Source organism: Acinonyx jubatus, chromosome C2, assembly GCF_027475565.1.
Source record: "Acinonyx jubatus isolate Ajub_Pintada_27869175 chromosome C2, VMU_Ajub_asm_v1.0, whole genome shotgun sequence".
NCBI lineage: Eukaryota > Metazoa > Chordata > Mammalia > Carnivora > Felidae > Acinonyx > Acinonyx jubatus.
Window position 1 is genome coordinate 47,151,243 of NC_069384.1, and position 19,844 is coordinate 47,171,086.

Here is a 19,844-nt window from a genome sequence, read left to right on the forward strand (position 1 = left end):
TATATTTATATTTAAGTCTCTGATCCATTTAGAGTTAATTTTTTTCTCAAAGTGTTAGACTCAGATTGAGGTTCTTTTTTTTTTTTTTTTTTTTTTTTTCTTCTCTGGATGTCTAACTGCTCTAACACCACTTGTTTAAAAGGTTTATCCTTTATTGAATGAGTTGCTTTGGAGCTTTTGTTCTAAACCAGTCAGGCATATTTGCATGACTCTAAATCTGGATTCTCTGTTCTGTTCCATTGATCTGTGTGTCTATCCCTCCACCAATACACACAGTCTTGATTATTATACCTATCTTAATCTTGAAATTAGGTATACTGATTCCACCACTTTTTTCTTCTTTTTCAATATTGTTTTAGCTGTTCTATTTCCTTTGCCTTCCCATATAAATTTTAGAATTATCTTGTCTATATTTCCAAAAAAAAAAATTTGCTGGAATTTTTATTAGAATGCATTAAACCTGTATATCAATTTGGGGTAAATCAACATATTTCCTATGTTAAGTGTTTAAATCCATGAACATAGTATGTCTCTCTAGTTATTTAGACCTTTGAATTATTTCATCAGCATTTTATACTTATCAGCATACAAGTACTGTACATGTTTTGTTAGACTTACATGTAAAAGTGGGATCACACTGTTTCAAACCAACTTTTTCATAAAAATGTATATTATAAACATTTTCCAAATCATTAGCTGATTTTCAACATAATTTTTAATTGAGTCTAATAATTAGTTCTGGGTTTTAATATTCTTAATTATTTAGCTAATGTCACAAAGATTTATTACTGGATTTTTACATTTTTACCTAACCCAGCATTGAGGGCTCCATTTCAACAAAGTATCCAGTTTATATACTTGCTACCTTCTAAGTTGTAGTGGCTTTATTGCACTTTTTTTCTGAATAGCTTTGTGTAATATTTTTACCCAGTAGAAGCCTTTTCAGTGAATTTGTTGATTCTTAAAATTTTATCAACCATGGCATATCTGGCCAGATAATAATAATTTTTAATGTTAGCAATACATAATGATATTTGCTACATTGCTATTTGAAAAATCTAGTAAAAAGAAGCCATTGGCCTCTTCTCTGCTAGCTGCAGCATAGCCAGCTTTGAAAGCCCACCTGTGTGTCCCTCAGCATGGACACTGACAATAGGTAAGAAAAGTAAAGTGATTTTTATTTTGGTGATGAGATCCTTCAGTAGAAGGACATAATGGCTTGGAACAAGCACCGTTTTAGAGCCAAAAAACTCTGTATTTGAATCCCAGTTCTACCATTTAAACAGCTCTTTGACCTTAGGCAAGTTACTGAATCTCTCAGGGCTAAGAGTCCTCATCTGTAACATCTTGTAAGGTAATCATAATACCTACCTAACAACGTTCTTAGGATTAAATAAGTTACTGCATGAAAGTATTCAGCATAATACATGACATGTAACAAGTACTTAATAAATGTTAGCTATCAGTGTTATTTATTTTTAAAATAATAATTGAATTTTAGCTCTTGCTGCCCATAAATGTCAGTAATGCAAAGGAAGCTTTCTCGTACTATGGATATTTTTGTGCAGCTCTTTCTTCATTGCTATATAATGTGTATTGTATAAGTGACTAGAACCCTGAAAACTTTGTATCCCTTGGCATCTAGCACAGCAGTACTTTTCCTAAAGAATGTTGAATTTCACAAAAATCATTGCCATATACAGGGGTGGAAACTTACCATGAAAAGAAACTATTAACTATAATCCTTTTTTTAAAAATGGCTTACTTAAAGTAGGAAAACATTTTAAAGATCACAAATGATGTAGATAAGACTTTTTATTCGCTGCCTGAAACTAGACACTTCACTGTTTAGGGCTGTGAATCAAATTCCAGTTAAGAACGGACTGGATTTTGCCATGTAGAGGATGTGGCATGGAGTGGTTCAGAAAGCAATTTTTGTTTCGCCAATTGCAGAATTCTTCTTTATATATTAAAAGAAGTTTTCAAATTTCTGCCAATGATCATTTTTCATTGGTAACTCAGAGGAGTTTTGAATTGTCATTTTGCAGGCTTTATCAGGAAGTTTAAGTCCAGGATTGAATTAATCAGAGAATGCAAGATTGAGTTTCTGCATTTTCCACTTTTGAAATCTACTTAATATGGCTAATAGACTGAACATTTATCATATTAGTGTTCACACTGGGGGCAATGAAATATAACATTACATAATTCTTTTAAGAAGATCCTGAGAGTTTAATGGATAGTCTAATGGCAGAAGACCCTTGGGAGCACAGAGATGCATAATCCTCTCAGAACTACTCATATGTGCATAAGATGAATAAGCTATCATCTTTCCAAATTTTCTTTTCAGTTTTCACACACACAAAAAAAAACAAAACACAAGTATACAAGGGTGAGGAAGTTAGGGAAGAAGAAGGCTATTGTAGCTGGGATGATAAGAAAAGCCCTAGCTGGCGGGTAGATGATATAACTTACAGGTGTCTGTTGTGGTGTAACCATGTAACCTTGATTGTAATAATGTTTCTGGCTTCCTAAAGTGATCATTAAATAAAATGATAGAGAAGATGTTGTTAAGCTCTAAAAAACTATACAAATGTACCATGTTACCCACTCCATAAATATTTATTAAACATTCACTGTTTACCAGAGTTTGTCCTAGGAAGAAGGATAAAAAGTCAAACAAGATATGTCTCTAGCAATGAGGAAATAACAGCTCACCAAGGGAATACAGACTTGTGAGCCAGTTAAGTATGGTAAATGATCATAGGTGTTCAGATGGAGAATGTTCCAGATGTTACCATAGAATTGGATTGCTGAGATGGACTGTGCACAGGGTTTTGGAGTCGAGAAACTCTAAAGCTACATTGTTGTAAATATCATCCATGTTCAAGTTGAGGCAACATTAGGAGGGCATGGGGAGGAAGTTAGAATAAAAAAGTTTGACCCAATTACCACAGTCATTATTAAATAGGTGGAATGATGAGGAGAGGTCAGAAAGTGGCAGAACTAGGAACTGGACAGGTGTGGCATGGACCAATAACACGACGAGCCTCTGGAGGAAGAGGTTTGATATGATAGTTGAAAGGAATGGCCTGGAAGTAACACTGTGGGGCCTGGTGAATGGTACTATCCCAGGCTTGGTGCTTGGGCTGTGAAAGCATGAACAGTCTTCTCTTAAGAGTCTGAGAAGTTGTATGTCCTGGAGAAAGGTGGAACAGGAGGAGGGAGAAGGAGCTGTGAGAAGGGTAAGGATGTGGGGGTTCCAATAACAGCAGTGTATGTCATTTATTGAGCACCTGGGATATGCCAGGTACTCTACTTGGCTGTTTTTATGCATTTATTCCTCACAGGACTCTACAAACTAATTACTATTATCAGCATTTTACTAATGAGGGCATAGGCATAAGAGAGATTATATGCATTGGTTAGGGTCACACAGCAAGTCTACATTAGGATCACTGAACCCAGATCTACCTAAGTGTAAAGCTCTGCTTTTGCACTGTTCCACATGCCTTCAGAGAGAGCACCACGGGAAGGATTTGGAGGGAAGTCAGAGAGGATGGCAAGAACCCAAGGGAGGAAGCAGAACTAAATGGGAATGGAAATGTAATAGAAGAGAATACTACTGAGCAGAGATGCTTGTATTTTTACTGGTGGATGAGAATGCCAGAGCTGTGAGGACTGGAGTTGCTAAGCCCTCTAGTGGAGTCTGAGACCTGGTGAGCTTAACAACTTTCTTGCTGCAGGTTCAGATGAACACTGCCTTGAAGGTGTCTGGGTGTCTTCAGAAGAGAATTCTCCCAGGCAGTTAGTGAAGTGGGTGGGGGTGGGGTGCTTTCTGAAGAAGCTTAGTTTCCTGAGGTATCAGCAGTCAGTCTTTTAACACAGGTAATGGAGAGCAGAGAAGGCAATGTGGGCTGATGCTGGCCTCTCACTTGCATGTAGGGTGGGAGCCAATTAGATTTTGAGGAACTTTGGCTTCTTTGTACTTGGGGACATCTGGAGCTGTGTGGTGCAAACTGGAATTTATTAGACTATGGTGAAATGCGAACACATGTATCAGCCTCTTCCAGGTGGCAGTTTACCAGTTACTGTCCAAGACAGCTTTATAACAGAGAGACTGGGGAAGGAAATATTTCTGCCATCCAGGCACAGATAATGTCCCACATTCCTTTACTAAGGGACACTTACTGCTACCATGGCCCATGCAGAGAGGTAGTGCATTGACTATGGGCACAGGCAAGGACTAGAGACTTTTCTGGAAGCAAGCTTTGATCCTTGGGGAGTGAAGTAGTCCAGCTCTGTAGGTAGGTAAGAGTGGCCTCAAGGCAGAGGCAACTGAGGGTGAGCAACTGAAGAAAAGTTACGACTCTCACAACTTTGCTTTCACTAAAGGCCATCCATTGGAATTGTTGATTGCCATGAAAGTAAATATGCCATTCAAAGTAACACATGTGCCATCTGATCAGTCCAACACAGGAGTGATTGGAGCAATGAGAGCATAAATAAATGTCCTTGGAAAGGGGATAATATAGAAAAAGAAGGGGAAGTAGCCTTAAGAACCTTCACTTTGCATAAGATGCTTGTAGAAACTGGATCCTTACTGTAAATGTGATTTTTGCATCTCTGCAGGTAGGAATTCTGTCTTTCTTTTGCACCATGCCTGCACTTTATCTGCACCGCTCTTATGACACTTTTTGTATTGCACACTGTTTAATAATTTTTATGTTTTTCCTACTTCTACTAAACTGATAATTCCTCAAGGGCAAGGATAGTGCCAATTCCATTCCATATCCCCCACAATGCTTTGCCTTCAGTAGCTATTCAGTGTTCTGGGTAGTCTAAGGATACTATGATTCCTCTGAATTTGTTATCTCTTTACTTAACTACCAGAGACATCCCATTGCAAAGCCAGCTTTTGGGATCCCTTTTTTTTATCCCTTTTTTTGGGATCAGGGACTAAAGTATTTTCAAAGTGTTTTATAATGCTTTGAATGTATAAGAGAAGTACTTTCTGTTTAGAGAATGTTGCTAAGCCCTGTCATCAAAAATAGGCTTTCCATCTACCTCCCAGTTCTGCCAGGGCAGAACAGATTGGCAAGGGTAGTTCAGAGGAAAAAGCAATGTATTGCCTTCTGCTCATGGCTGTGTGGGTGCCATTGGAGGAGGAAAATGTATGGTAGTTGATGCTTGGGATGCTACACCCTATAAAAATGGAGCCAACCAACTAAACAGGGGTGCATAGATTTAGACTTTGTAAAATACCTTCCCCAACTTTTATATATTCCTCTGTACTCTGAGATCCTATGCCAGGAGTCTTTAAAAGGGAATTTGTGATAAGAAGTCTCACAACATAAGCAGAATGGCCCTTTAAGAGTGGCCCCCTCCAATGGTGAAGAAGGCAGCAGCTCAGTGGGAATGATTAGCAGTTGGCCAGAAAGACACATGTGGGTCTGAGTCCTGAGCAGAACATCCCCATTCTGAAGGCTGCTGTCGCTCCTCTAGGGGCTGCTACACAGGTACTGGCATGAAGCAAAACCAGTGACATAGTAGCTGTTTTAAATTTTGCAAAATCTACCTAAGCATGAGTCCCTCTCTGTGAGTCTTTAGGGGTGTGTTACTCAAATCTTGAGTTTGGTTTTCCTTGGAAAGTTGGAAGCACTGATTGGGCAGGTAACATTAGTTATTGTGAGTGTGGAGCAAAGAGGAGGCTTGGACAGTGAAGGATGGGGAGGTGCATGTTGGCTGCTGGCATGAACTATGTTGGAAGCCCTAGAATGGTCACTTCCAGTGGCTAATACAGACTGCCCCCCTGGGAAATATAAACAGGAAACATTTTGGTTTGACTTGACTGGCTTTGCAATAAGTGTGTTTGTTCAAATAAAGTGTTGCATTAAGATGAATCTGTTTCTTCTACCCTAAAGAAAAGAGTCTTTGTACCCTGAATGTTGGAGACATTATAAATGGAAAAGCTTATCTTTACATAAAGATCAACCCCTACAGAGCATGGACTGCCCTGCCAAGATTCCCTGTAGCTTCTTTAATCAGCTGCAGAAGTTTTCAATTAGGAGAATTGTCCATTTTCACCCTATTTGTTTGTAGATCCAGAGGCCAGGTCACCAAATTTGGGCTCCTAGTCATGCTCTGAGGAGAGGTGGCTTCTCATTTCCCTGAGATGAAGACAACAGCTATCTATGTGTGTTTGGGTTGGAGAGAGCAGCCTATGGTGAACCCAAGTTGCAGGGTGGGGACCACATAGAAACTTGCTCAGGCAGAGCATCCAGATGGACTGGTTGGATGCCACTTCACTGCATGGCTCACTCTGACCTCTGCCCAAAGCAAGAAACAGAAGACCAAGATGACATAGCTGTGGTTACACAAAACCTATTAACTGCATTGGTTGTCTTTGTTTATTAAAGAACTTAGCTTCTTTTTTTTTTTTTTTTTTTTTGAAACAAGAAATTTGAACCACGTTTTGAGATACTCCAGAGAGATGTAGCAATGTAGTTACCATTTTACAAACTTTTAAACAAAACTGTTAGCAGTTTACAACTTTGTTTAAAGAATGGTTTGGAGCACAGGCCTGCCTTAGCAAGACCCAGAGGACAGTGACCAAGACAGAGAAGAATCGAATGCAGAGCTGGCTGACCAAGGCCAGTTTTTGTAAAACCCAGGAATCCAAAGGTTAGGGTTGAGGTTCCCTTACCATTTTGCAGGAGTAGCAGTGAATTTGGCCTTGTTGTTTTGGTGATTTACACCAATGCCCTCAGCTTGTTAGCTCTCTTCAACTGGAAGACAAATTCAGGAAAAGTGGGGATGAAAACAGTTACCTCTGTTATTTCTCCTTACCCCAGAGACTGGCCAGCCAAGTCACTGCCATTTTTAGCATAGCTTGTTCATTGCCCAGGCATTGCCATCCATGTTTCTTCCCTTTCATATTTTATACCTTTATAGTCACTTCTCTCTGGAACAGCCAAAAACCTCAACTGTGCTTTCATTCTGATTTTTTTATTAAAATAGCTGCCTTTAACTAACTTTCTTCTCCTGAAACAATTTACGTTTATAAGAAACTTCATTTACAAGTTGTTTTGTCTGCTATAGTTGGTTCTAGCTATTGTTCTTTCAGCCTTGTCTAGGCAGTGTTCACATGAACACCTCACAAGAAGTGTTTAAGTCTCACAGACATTCCTCTAAAAGCATACAAATATTTATGCCTATGTCAGTTTTTCTAGCCTATTTACAAAGCTGATTTAGTAGATAATGTATCTGCCTGCCAAAGATCAAAATTGAAATAGTCTGTAATTGAAGCTGACCTATAATAGTGATATTGGGGAAGCAACAGTCAGTTTCCAAGTACACAAAATACATACGTATTAATAGGAATTTAGACTAGTAATATCTTTTTTGGACATGTTTTTTAAAACTCCGCTTACACTCCAGGAAAGCATTTCTTTTGGATCAATTACAATGTCAATCAAACAACTTCCTAGCTTACACGTAATACTGTGATTAAAATGTTAACTAAGTCTGGGACAAAGGGAACTCCAGGAAGACTCTAATCATTGAAGAGGGTAGTTAAAAGGCTGTAAGATTAACCATTTTTAACCTAAAACGCAACATTCCTCATGTACCCTTTAAGTAGTACTGACAAGGTATTTCCTGGAGATTAATGACAGTCTGAGTTAATGGGCTGAGGGAGGGTCATTAATCCTTACACAAAGGTAGTTTAGAAAGCAGAAATGAAAAACAACTGCTAGGTCAAGGTGATGCAATCCCAGGAGATGTTTCAGAAGATTAGTTCCCTTTTCAGAAGCCCATGGTTACTACTGTTCTCACCCTCCCTTCTCCACATAGCATACCTCAGACTCAGGTTTTCAACCTCCTGGGATGCAATTAAGCATTTGAAAATGCCTTGTAATCTCTCCTTCCACCAAACAAAACCCTTTTTATCAATGAGCTTCCTCTTCTCACTCTTACCTAAAACCATCTTGGAAGTCATTCATTTTACATAGCTTCTTGCCATCAAATGCATTTTATTGGTTTAGATAGAGTTGTGCTTGGGAGTCTAGACTATAAAAAACCAAGGCAGTCAGAATATAGCTCCTATGGGTTTCATGAGATAAATATCTATGTGTGCCATACATATGATATGAGGACAATATGAAATTATTGTCAAGGGAAGGCTGGGATTGATGGAACAGTCAGAGCTAGATAACACTTCAGCAAGTCAGAAGAGGTGGACTCGTCTGAAGGACACAGAAACAAGTTGGTATAATCAGGATACCATTAATAAGCAGAAGTCCAGGCTTCCAGACTGTGGCACACCCCCAGGGATGTACACTTGCAGATGATGATGTCAGACTTTGTGGGAGCTCAGTCCTCCTCCAGGCCAGCCTAAGCTGCACCCATTCTGCATGTGGGCTAATCTGGATCTGTTCCAACAATCCTCCCATCTGGCCAGATTAATTAATCTCGGGATTATGCAAGACAGCGTATGACCTCTAAAGCAAGAAGGACTCTGGTAGAGATAGAGCAAAATGGTGGCAGAAGATCTAAAGCCATGTGGTGAAAGGATTGTACCAAGAAACCCCACTCTGCCTCTTTACCCAAAGAATAGTTGAGAGCTGGAGGATGATTCTTAGTTGAAAAAGGAGATCTGCCTTCATGCATGTGCATCATCTTCTGTAATTATGTTTCCCTGGGAAGAGTTTTGGGATCCCAAAGCTTGCACCCTTGCCTGTGCCAGGGTATGTTGCTCACCTTCCCACTGGGAATGAAAGCTTCTTTTGGAATCCTTCAGATGAGTTAAACTCCATCCGATTCACTTAAGCGGTGTCTGACTGGTTGTTCTACTAATTTCATGCCAATACTGTGATTCCTGTAGTATATTTTCACATATTTGGAAAATTTTAAATACCAGAGGTTATTTTACTACTTAAAAAGAATAAAAACTACTGAAAATTAATAAGGTAGGACAAATGTGCTAAAGGAAACTCTAAGAAAAATGTTTTCTGGTCACTAGGGCAAAGGGTAGAAATGCAGAAGTCCCATTAAAATGGTAACTGGCATTTTGCCACTAACATGTATCTGATCTAACTCTAAAAGCATAAGATCCTTGTCGATTTTGTGCCAGAGCCAAAAGATATAAATTTGTAGCTACCAGTTCAAACTGAACTACTGTTTTAGTGCTTCAAGTACAGGTGAAAATCTTTATGTTCTTACATACTGTTTAAAAAAAAAAAAAATCCTTGTTTATATACAGATTAGTTCCACTAGACCTAGCTGGACCTTTCGAGTCCTCTTTTCAACCAAAATTGCCTTGTACAAATGAACTATCCAGATGTGGAAGGGAACATAATAATAAAATTATGTGCCAAAATAACTAGATTATTTAGGTCATGATTGCAGTTTTATAACACCATCTGGGAAAATTACTAAGTGCATGTGAATTTGAGGTAAACTAAAGTTTTTCTCCCGTCAGTAGGCATTATGGCCTCTTGGCACTTTGTTGGTAGTGGAATTTCCTAGTCACTTTGCTTACTTCAAGGGTGATGGATCCACAACTGTGTAATGGTTTGAACTGGAGCCTTCCTTCCACTTCCATTTGGCGGGTATAGCATCAGTACAGTCTTTCTGAAACTTGACCTAGCCACTTAACAATAGGATAGTAAAACTTGCTGTTTTCTGTGTACAAATGCTGTCTTTCCAAATTAGGAAAGAACAGTTAAGTTCCTCGTTTTAAAAGGAGTAATTCAGTACTCTACTGTTAACATTCTCCCAAGGTAGTATTACATTAATAACTACTGCTACACATGAAGAATCATTTCCCATTCTGGAATAATTTGCACACATTTAGGAATTCCATTGTCTCCTTAGAATCCTCTGGGCTATAGGCCCATGAATTATCACATTTTGAGTATGTAACTTCCATACATGATTTAAATTTTATGGGAGGAATGAGCAAGAGAATTGAAAGAAAAAAAAATAGCTACTTGCTTATGGCTAGAGAATCTCAGGGAAGGGAAAAGGATATTTCTACTTCTTTAACATAGATCAAGGAAATTTATTATGTGCCTTTAATAATCAGCTTTCTGGGTTTTTTTAATGCCAAAACCACAAAATTTGGTATTTTACATTCATACCTGTGTGTAGTGTCTAGAGCAGTGATTCTTAGGGTCCTAAAGAAAACACATCATTCAATACCAATTCCCTGGGTTTCTAGGTCTTTCTAGCCCAAGGCTTCTTAATTTAGTCCAAGAGATCCAAAGTTTCATGTCTGTATGTTTTCTGAGTCTTGCAGCATTTATCAGTTTCTCAGAAGGACCTGGCATACCACATTTTCAAGCCTGCATTTTGTTAAACCTAATCTGTAACACCATGGTGTGAGTTTTCTATGTTAATTATAATGATGATGATAGCTCCTGATTATTGAACACTTACTGTGTGCCACTAACTGTACTTAATACTTTAAATTTATAATTTAGTGCTCCCAACAAGGCAAGTACAGTTATTATCTCCTTTATGATTGAGGAAACCTGAGGCTTTTGAGAGGTTAAGTTATTTGTTGAAGATTGCACAAAACTGGAATTAAGACCTATGATGGCATCTAGGAAAGTCCACACTCGTAGGCATTATGCATTATGATAAGAAACACATCTGTTTATTGGTTTAGTTCTAAATGGTATTTTGTTTAGGAATAATATATTCAGTTCAGACAGCCCCTTACTCTGTTCTAGTGATTGGGCATTCCTTCTTATCTAGATACTACTATAATTCTGAGATTGGGGCACCCAGGTGGCTCAGTCAGTTAGGCATCCAACTTTGGCTCAGGTCATGATCTCATGGTTCGTGGGATCAAGGCCCTTGTTGGGCTCTGTGCTGACAGCTCAGAGTCTGGAGCCTGCTTCAGATTCTGTGTCTCCCTCTCTCTCTCTCTCTCTCTGGCCCTCCTCTGCTTGCACTCTCAATCTTTCTCTCAAAAATAAACATTATAATTCTGAGCTCAACATTAGATTGTGGGACCCAGGAAAGTGTTTGGCGTTTGTTTTGACATAAATAAGTAAACAAACACATGAGTGTCCTTACCAAACATGGCCTGGGTCGTCTTTGGTTTTTGTGATTCCCCTCCATACTGGATATAGTTGGTAGTAGTATACTACTACTACTATACTGTATGCTATACTGTTATACTACTATACTACTACTACTATAATAGTATACTATACTATATATAGTAGTGTACTACTATATACTACTACTATATCTGTCAAAAGCTACTGTCAAAAGTAGTAGTACTACTATAGTAGTACTATATATAGTAGTAGTACTACTACACTACTACAGCAGTAGAGTTGCTTTTGACAGATACAGGGCATGCAGTAATGTCTACTGACTCCTAAAGTCAGCTGATATTCCCTTGTAATTGCATATTTGTCGGAAGCCAACAGTCCTTTGGCCAGTTTCTCAACACAACACTTGGAAGGCAGCTACTTGAAATTTTTTGCATAGTTTTTTGCCCCATGGCTTTTTTCATTAGACGATACAATTTTAACAGTCAGTGTACAAGAGTAGTTAGAGAGTTGAACTTCTATAGATTGATCATTGTTTACCAATCTCTTGAAAACAAGCATATGTCTCTGCCTCTGACTAGTTCAGAGACTTTGGAAAAGCTTCCTCAGACATTGATGTGTTTTATCTATAAAATGAGGGGGGTTCAATTCTATCAGTTGTTTTTCAGGGTTTCCTTTTCCTTTATTTTAGTACCCTGTAATTAATTAATTAATCCATCTTTCTTTCTTTCTTTCTTTCTTTCTTTCTTTCTTTCTTTCTTCTTTCTTTCTTTCTTTCTTCCTTCCTTTCTTCCTTTCTTCCTTTCTTTCTTCCTCCCCACTGGAAACCTACAAGAACTCCAATACATCAATCTCAAAGTAGAGCATGCTGGTTGAAGTTTAGAGTAGAAGGCTTGAATGTAGAGCATCACAGATGGTGATCCCTAACATCTTTTTTTTTCCCCATTTATTTTATTAAAGTATGATTTACACGCAGTAAAATTCACTTTATAGTATACAATCCTGCACATTTCAACAACTCATCCAATCATGTAACCACAGTTACAGTCAAGATATTGAGCAGTTCCATCACCCTAAACATTTTCTCTCACCCCTTTCTAAGACTCAGCCTCTCCCCTGAGGACCAGCTGCTGGCAACCACTGATCTGTTTTATGTCTCTTTAGTTTTTCATTTTCAACACTGTCATGTAAATGGACTCATTCACTATTTACCTTTCTGAGTCTGAGTTCTTTTACATAGCATAACACATCTGAAGTTCATCCATATTGTTGTATGTATCATTAATGTTGCTGAGTAGTAATTCATTATATGAATTTATTATATAATGGATAATGTATAATTATTCATACACTAGTTGAAGGATATTTGGATTTATCCCAGTTTGGGGCAATTATAAATGAAGCCACTGTTAATGTTGTTTAACTTTTTTTTTAAGTTTACTTATTTATTTTGAGAGAGACAGAGTGAGTGGGGGAAGGGCAGAGAGAGAGGGGAAGAGAGGATCCCAAACAGGCACCACTTTGTAAGTGACAGAATCCGACTCGGGGCTTGAACTCACAAAATGTGAGATCATGACCTGAACCAAAACCAAGAGCTGTACACTTAACCAAATGAGCCACCTAGGCACCTGCTTAACACATTTTAAGGTTAGCAATGTGTCAATTAGCTGTTAAGTCATTTTAGAAAGCATCAGTTCAAGAATCATTGAGGGAAGACATAGACACCATAATCTCCATGTGCAAATATGTGTCATTATGATCCCATCCCCCCAAATCCAAGATAGCGTCCTTAGTAACTTCTTTACCCATACCCACCCTTCAAAATGTTGGTAACTGTCTTAGCTGTAGCTAAGCTGCCTTAGCCATAGATTGAGTAGCTTATAAATAGCAGAAATTTATTGCTCAAAGTTATGAAGGTTAGACATGTGAGATCAGGGTGGTCAGGTAAGGGCCCTCTTCCAGGTCACAGATGTCTTGTTTTCTTACAAGGTGGAAGGGGCTAACGAGTTCTCTAGGGTCTCTTTTATAAGGACATTCATGAGGGCTCATGACTTAAACACCTCCCAAAGTTTCTATCTACTAATTCCACCACCTTTGGGGGTTAGGATTTCAACATATGGATTTGGTGGGGACACATTCAGACTACAGCAGTAGCCATTTTTACTCTTCTTGTTTGGAGAGGAAATGGGAGGGTATGTCATCCAAAGTGGAGTTAGTGCCAAGATAAATAAAGTCACGAATAGACCTCTGATAGTTTGGGGAACTTGAAGACTGGAGCTAGAACATCTCATAGCCCACATTCCCTAACAATGGAATATCTCTATAATCTTGGAGTCTTGGTTTTGGTTGTTTTCAGTGGGAAGCCAGGCAAACCCACTGGGAAACTTGAACTCCTCGAGCTTCAAGATGATGCTTTGTTATTGTGCTTCAAATATTCTCTTGTGTTAGGAAGGATGAAAGTTTATAAATAGATCATTCTTGTGACCAAACCCCTATCTCACTGCCCCACCCTCTCCCTAAACAAGAAGCCTTCCATGTGTACAGTGTGCCAGACTGAGGATTATGGCAGTTGGTTTCTTATACCCCATTCCTCTACACCAGTAAACATCTATAGTTTGGTCATTCCAGGTGTGTGTTCTCCATTTACAGTGACCCACCACCAGGTTTTCCCAGCACAGTCCTGGTTTTAGCACTGACAGTCCTGCATTCTTGGAAGCCCCCCACCCATTCCCAAGTGTACCTGGAAAATTGGTTATCCTACCTCCCTTATATTCCCAGAGTTGGATCCAACAGCAGAGTCTAACACCTCTGCTTGTTGAATCTCCTAAACCATACCAATGTATTTTTTAATGTTTATTTATTTATTTTGAGCAAGAGTGTCCATGTGTGAGCAGGGAGGGGCAGAGGGAGTGGGAGACAGAGAACCTCAAGCAGGCTCCACACTGTCAGGGCAGAGCCCAACTCAGGGCTCAGTCTCAGGAACTGTGAGATCAGGACCTGAGCCAAAATCAAGAGCCAGATGCTTAACTAACTGAACCATCCATGCACCCCCAAGCGTATTTTTTAAACTAAGAATGCAGTTCTGGTTCAGATGCATGAATGTATGGTGGACCATTAGAAATAAAGTTTCAACAGACCAGGGAAGATCTATATAAATTGTAGAGGAATTTGCAGATACTTAACTTAAAACATTTTTAAAAGAAAGGATTTTTGTTTTGTGTTGCTTTTACTTTTGTTTTAATTCTATGAACCTACAGGAAATAGAATGAGTCTTAGAGGATACCTTTCTCTAATTGTCAGAGTTCAAGTGGTAAATCACAGTGTGATATTGTCTGACAATCCTACATGTCCCTAATACACAATAGTATCCTTGTCAGCAATATTCCAAGCAAACTGAGTAGAATATAGAGCTCCATTAATGGGCCTTAGCAGAAATAGTTATATATTGTTCTAACTCTAGCCAAATGATTTTATTTATTCTTTCATATTTTAACCAAAATGTGCCAAACAAGAATTATGATGAAAAATCTCAGTGATTTTTTTTTAATTCAAGTACTAAGCACTTTTAATTTATTTGAGAAACCAGTCTCCTTCTCAATCACAGGCTTTTGTCCTCCAAAAAAAGCCATTTTTGAATTAGCTGGGGGAAAATACAATAATAAGATTTTAAATTCTGAACTACAAACTGCACCTGCTTAGGATCTAAAACTGAAATGGAAAACTCAAGGCTTAACCCCACATGCTCCCTGATCAAATGCAAACAGTTCTTAAAATAGCTTCATGTGAAGATGTTCAGAGCAGCTGAAAACCAAGATGTTGGTGTCCCTACTTACAACCTGGCAGCTTAATACCATGGCTCAGAGGCAGCTGCCCTGTGTCTTTCTGTTTCAGGCCCAGGAGCAACAGCTCTAAGGAGAAGCACAGAATCAGCCTCTGCTTTATCCACACTGCTATCATCCCCTGAATTCTACTTTCCTAGTCAAGGGGTTGTCCCTAGATCCATCACGAAGACCAGTGACATTCATTCCAAGCCACTAACATGACAGGAAAATAGTTAAAAGTTTCCAAAAACCTTAAATAGGTATATAATAAATTTGAGGAAAATTTTAAGAAAGAAAAGAAGTCTTGTGTATTTAATCAGTCATAGCTGGTAACAGTAATAGTTACGTGTGGTATATTACACACTGCTACCTTCAGTAGCTTAGTTATCAGCAGATCTGTGAGCTTTCTCAAAATTCATCAGAAAGATAGTCTTCATTGACTTAAGACTGTTCTTTTCAGCTCCACTTATCTTGCTATAACTCTCAGTTAACCATGTTTACTGTTTTTCCACATAGAGAATTTTTTTTCCTGTGCTGTTCTCTCTTCCTCATGATGAACTGCTTCTCTCAAGGGCCCACTTATGCTTCTACCAAAAGTAGGATCTGGATTGGCGGATAATTGGTATGATCTGATGACACAGTGTTTTATGTTGCCAGGCTGGTGGTGGCATTAACCAGCAGTTTAAAATTCCATTTGCATTCACATGTAGGTGAATATACTGATATACTATACTCTTCCTGTACTAAAAAGAAGAAAGCAGTGGCTTATAGTTCTTTTAGCAACTAAACTGATTTTTCAAGAGCCAGAGGAGAGAACTGTGGGGTGAGTACCTAGAAGGGAGATGAAGGCAGGAAGAGGATAGGGTTGGGGAAGGCCTGAAGCTCTCCTCTGTCAGCATAGGCCAGTTGGCCGCTATCACCTTTAAACAGTATTGGTTGCAGCTATGACTTCTCATGTTGAAAACTCAGACTTTTTCTTTTATTATTTTATTTATTTTTTTAAATGTTTACTTATTGAGAGAGAAAGAAAGTGTGCAAGTGGAGGAGGAGCAGAGAAAGAGAGAATCCCGACACAGGGCTCGAACTCAACGAATGGTGAGATCGTGACCTGAGCTGAGATCAAGAGCCATATGCTCAACCAACTGAGCCACTCAGGCTCCCCGGAAAACTCAGACTTTTTCTATTCTTTCATTTGAGAAATTACTTAATGAGACTGTGCATTAGAGAGAAAATTAGCTGAGCTAGTCCCTTAGATGTCTAAAACCTGGTTTTTCCATCTGCTGAATAGGGGATAATACCTGCCTTTTCTATCGCACAGGGCCACTATAGGATCAAGTGAGTGACTGATACTTGAATTATGTTAACAATGTAAAACACCTGGAGGGCTAAAATGATGTTGTTATGATTAAGGCTATCATAAAAAGTCTCCTCAGGGTGAGAAAAATGGTACTGTTGTTCTTTCATATGTAGCTTCCAGTGATGTACTGTCTTTGTCAGAGTAGACAGAAATATCTTGATCTTCTGTCAGATTTGAACCCCAGATAGCTATGAGGCTATAATGCAGATTTTGTTCTGATGTCTTCCTTAGAGACTTCCTGTCTGACCCAATTCTGAAGGAGCAAACACTATCAATATGTGAGCCTTTTATGTTTAACATCTGTAGCTTCAACAGAAATGTCAACATCCTTCAAAGAAGGCTCAAGTATTTCTACTAAAATGTATATATGAACCTGGTTATTTGATTGATGTTAAGTTGGTCTCTGGAATTGCCTCCATACCTTGCAGACACTAAATAACTCTTTTTAAAGTAGGGAAGAAGTTTTCTGGTCCTTAACTTTTAATCAGAAATGAAGGATAAAATACTTACCATGGTAAAAAAGCATGCATTGTATGCAGGTTCAGATCACTAGTAATCAGCCCCTCTGTGAAGATCCCTATACTCAGCACTTTATTATAAAAGCCGTATTTGCCTTATTCACTGCTGTATCCCCAGTAACCCAGCCCATAGTAGGCACGTAGTAAGACCTATGAGGGACTCTAAAATATTTGCTATAAGTGCCTATAAGGCACTCTAAAATATTTGCTGAATGAACAAATGAGCAAATTAAGCCCTTTACTATGAAAATGTTTCCCCTAATTATAATGAAACAAATAGTGTTCTGTGCTCATCATGAATGGTTATTTAATGCTGATGGTCACTAGTTCTGTTCTAAGGAAAATAAAAGGAACTAACATTTCTTTAAATGTTTTTTAATACAACATATTGGAGAGGTGAGGCATATATTTCAGTGATAATGAAAATTTTGCTTTAGGTTAAGACAATAATATGGACTCTGTTCTGAAGAAAAGCACACAAGGCCCTTTACTGTTGTTTTTTTCTCATCTTTCCCAACTCTTGACAAGTTGCAGTATCAGTTTCCTACAATAGTGCTCTATCAAATGCACCATCAGTTTGAAAACACAGTGAAGTATTTCCATCTCCAGTGACAATGCCACCTAAGACCAATTCTTAGGTAACAAATTCTTTGATTCAATAACAGTTTAAGCAAAAAAGATAATGACACATGAACAGAAGCTAGACAATTAAAAAATTGTATAACTTTGCTAATAAGAGTAGTTGTCTTTGCCCCAGAACTTTTATAGCATAATTTTGTGTTGGTTATCATAAGAACCCAAACCCTACATTCTTTTGGGAAATCATTTGGAAAATTCTCATCAGAGTGACATGTCTTAAGTGCCCTACATATTTGTTTTAAAGAAATGGGAATAGCCCATGAAAATTATTGCTGTCTTTAGAAATATTCAATAGCAAAGAGCTCTTAAAGTGTTTATCCTTATTTTTAACTAAGCCTAATGGGAATTTCATAATAATGTTAACTGATAATGGTAGAGATATATTTACTTGGAATATTTGTTTTTAAGGGACAGAAGATTGATATATTGGTGTCATCATAGGGAAAGCATTTTTAATTATAGCTGGAGGAACACTGCCATAAATTGAAAGAATTCTCTCCAGTAGCATGCCACTCTATGTCCTACTTTATACAATCCTAATACACAGATGGAATATGGTTAAGTGTTGTCAAACAATATTTGTATTATACTTCTTATAATCTTCCCAAGAGTTGCATAGATACTGAAAAGACATGTGATCATCAGTTGTCATTAAGAGAAAAGGAATAATTGACTATATTATAATCATTTTAGATGAATATGTATCTATGCTGAATGGAGCTCCTATATTCAAAACTATGTAGTCACCCTAAATATTGAATAAATCATATTCCCATAGAGCAAGTACAGTGAGCAGAACTTTCTCTGGCATCATTTGGCAGCAATCTAGCATCATTTCCCATTGACAGTGAGATGTGCCCATAGATATCCAGTGATATTCTTTGAATTGATAGGTATTTCCCCCAAATCTTCTAAAAACCTTACCTCAAAAATATCCTTCTATTCTCTTACAGTCATCCAAAAAATGTGAACGAAAGTAAAGAAAAGAATGCAATCTAGTTGCCATGTTAAGTTGATGGTTTCTTCTGTTTTTCCATGAAGAGAATTCCTTCTCTCCAATCCAGTGTACTTCTCCATTTTCATAACATTGTGATGATTTTGAAGTTATATATTGATCATTCACAGCAGCTTACCAGAACAAGCTGCTTGGGAAAAGTCATTTTCCCAAACCTATTTTTTTTAAAGTTTTGACCATATGTCTTACTCTTAGAGGATAGCAATTTAAAATTTCATTTTGGTTTTCTCTCATCCCTACCAATTTAGCAAAACTTATCTACTGTCAAGACAGTTTCTCTATTTCGCAAGTGGCTCTTACACACATTAGCCTAAAAGTTGCTCATCTGTTATAAGCTCTTGATCATACCTGAGATTTACTACATCCCCTTGTTTAATATCCATAAGACCCTGCTCCTGGATGTTGGCTAATACAGAAACATCACCCTAAAGCTTCTTCTGAGCAGCGACAGAGACACTTACCTTAATGTGCATGTACCTTGGCTTGATTATGCCCAGCAGTTCTCTCTTCTCATCCCCACCAAAATCCAACAGTGGAATCCAGGGACCAACAACGTTTTCTTCTCTTCTTCTTGGACACTCTTTCAGTTTTTGTTTTGTGGGCTTCAAAGCCACGGAGAGTTTGCAACCAGAGGCCACTGACAGTTCTGCAAAGGATAGGCAGTGGAGAGCCCAATACTGACTGGGCCCAAACACTGAATATAACCCTCTTTCCTCTCTGGAAAGCGTCCTTCATACTCTGAAGACAGGCAACTTTGCCGAATCCTTCACCCCACGGCTTGCCAGTCTCCACAGAAGAAAGGGTCTAACTGAAGTGGGCTGCAGGATGAGGCGACCCAAAAACCAAGAGCCATCTGCCCAGATCAGACAAGTAGAGGCAGGTAGAGGCTCTGTGAGTGTGTCTGTGTGTATGTGTGTGCGTTTGCATGCCTGTGCCCGGCAGCTGCTCTCGAGATTAGAAGACACCACTCTTTGGCAGGCAGCTCTGAAACACCCTCTTGGGTAATTCCAAATTCACATGCACATCTTGGCTGAGAGAAGAATCCTCCCAGGACAACCTGAGTGCCTTTCTCTGCCTTGTCACTGCCCCAAATACAGTGTGAACCACAGACAATCAACGGTGCCAGCATCTTAGAAATAAATGTCCAAATGGACATTAAATTGCACCTCATTCTGTACCCTGCAACCGTGAACTGATGCAAGCCTTGTTTGGGGATTTAAGTAACAAGGGCATGACCTCTTCTTTGACAGTTGTAACCCAAGGCTCTGTAGAGATTCGCTATTATTAACGCAATGCTGAACTTTAACTTGAATGCCTGCCTGTTCCATTCAGTGTCATATGAGATGAGATGTGAGTACAAAGTGCTGAGGAAGCTCCAGAGCAACATCTTAGTGTAGGATGGTATTTATTATTATTAATCAAGTT

The 19,844-nt window shown here is 38.6% G+C and overlaps 2 protein-coding genes across 4 annotated transcripts in view; one reads left to right on the forward strand and one right to left on the reverse strand.

Annotated features, from left to right (window-relative positions):
- The window catches only part of FILIP1L (filamin A interacting protein 1 like), a 297,991-nt gene extending 278,652 nt beyond the window's left edge, over positions 1–19,339 (reverse strand). The window contains exon 1 of the mRNA XM_015065934.3: positions 18,881–19,339. The gene's annotated coding sequence lies outside the window, so the exon portion shown is untranslated. The remainder of the gene's footprint in view (positions 1–18,880) is intronic.
- Positions 1–19,844, forward strand: part of CMSS1 (cms1 ribosomal small subunit homolog) — a 376,852-nt gene that overhangs the window by 285,580 nt on the left and 71,428 nt on the right. The window lies entirely within an intron of this gene.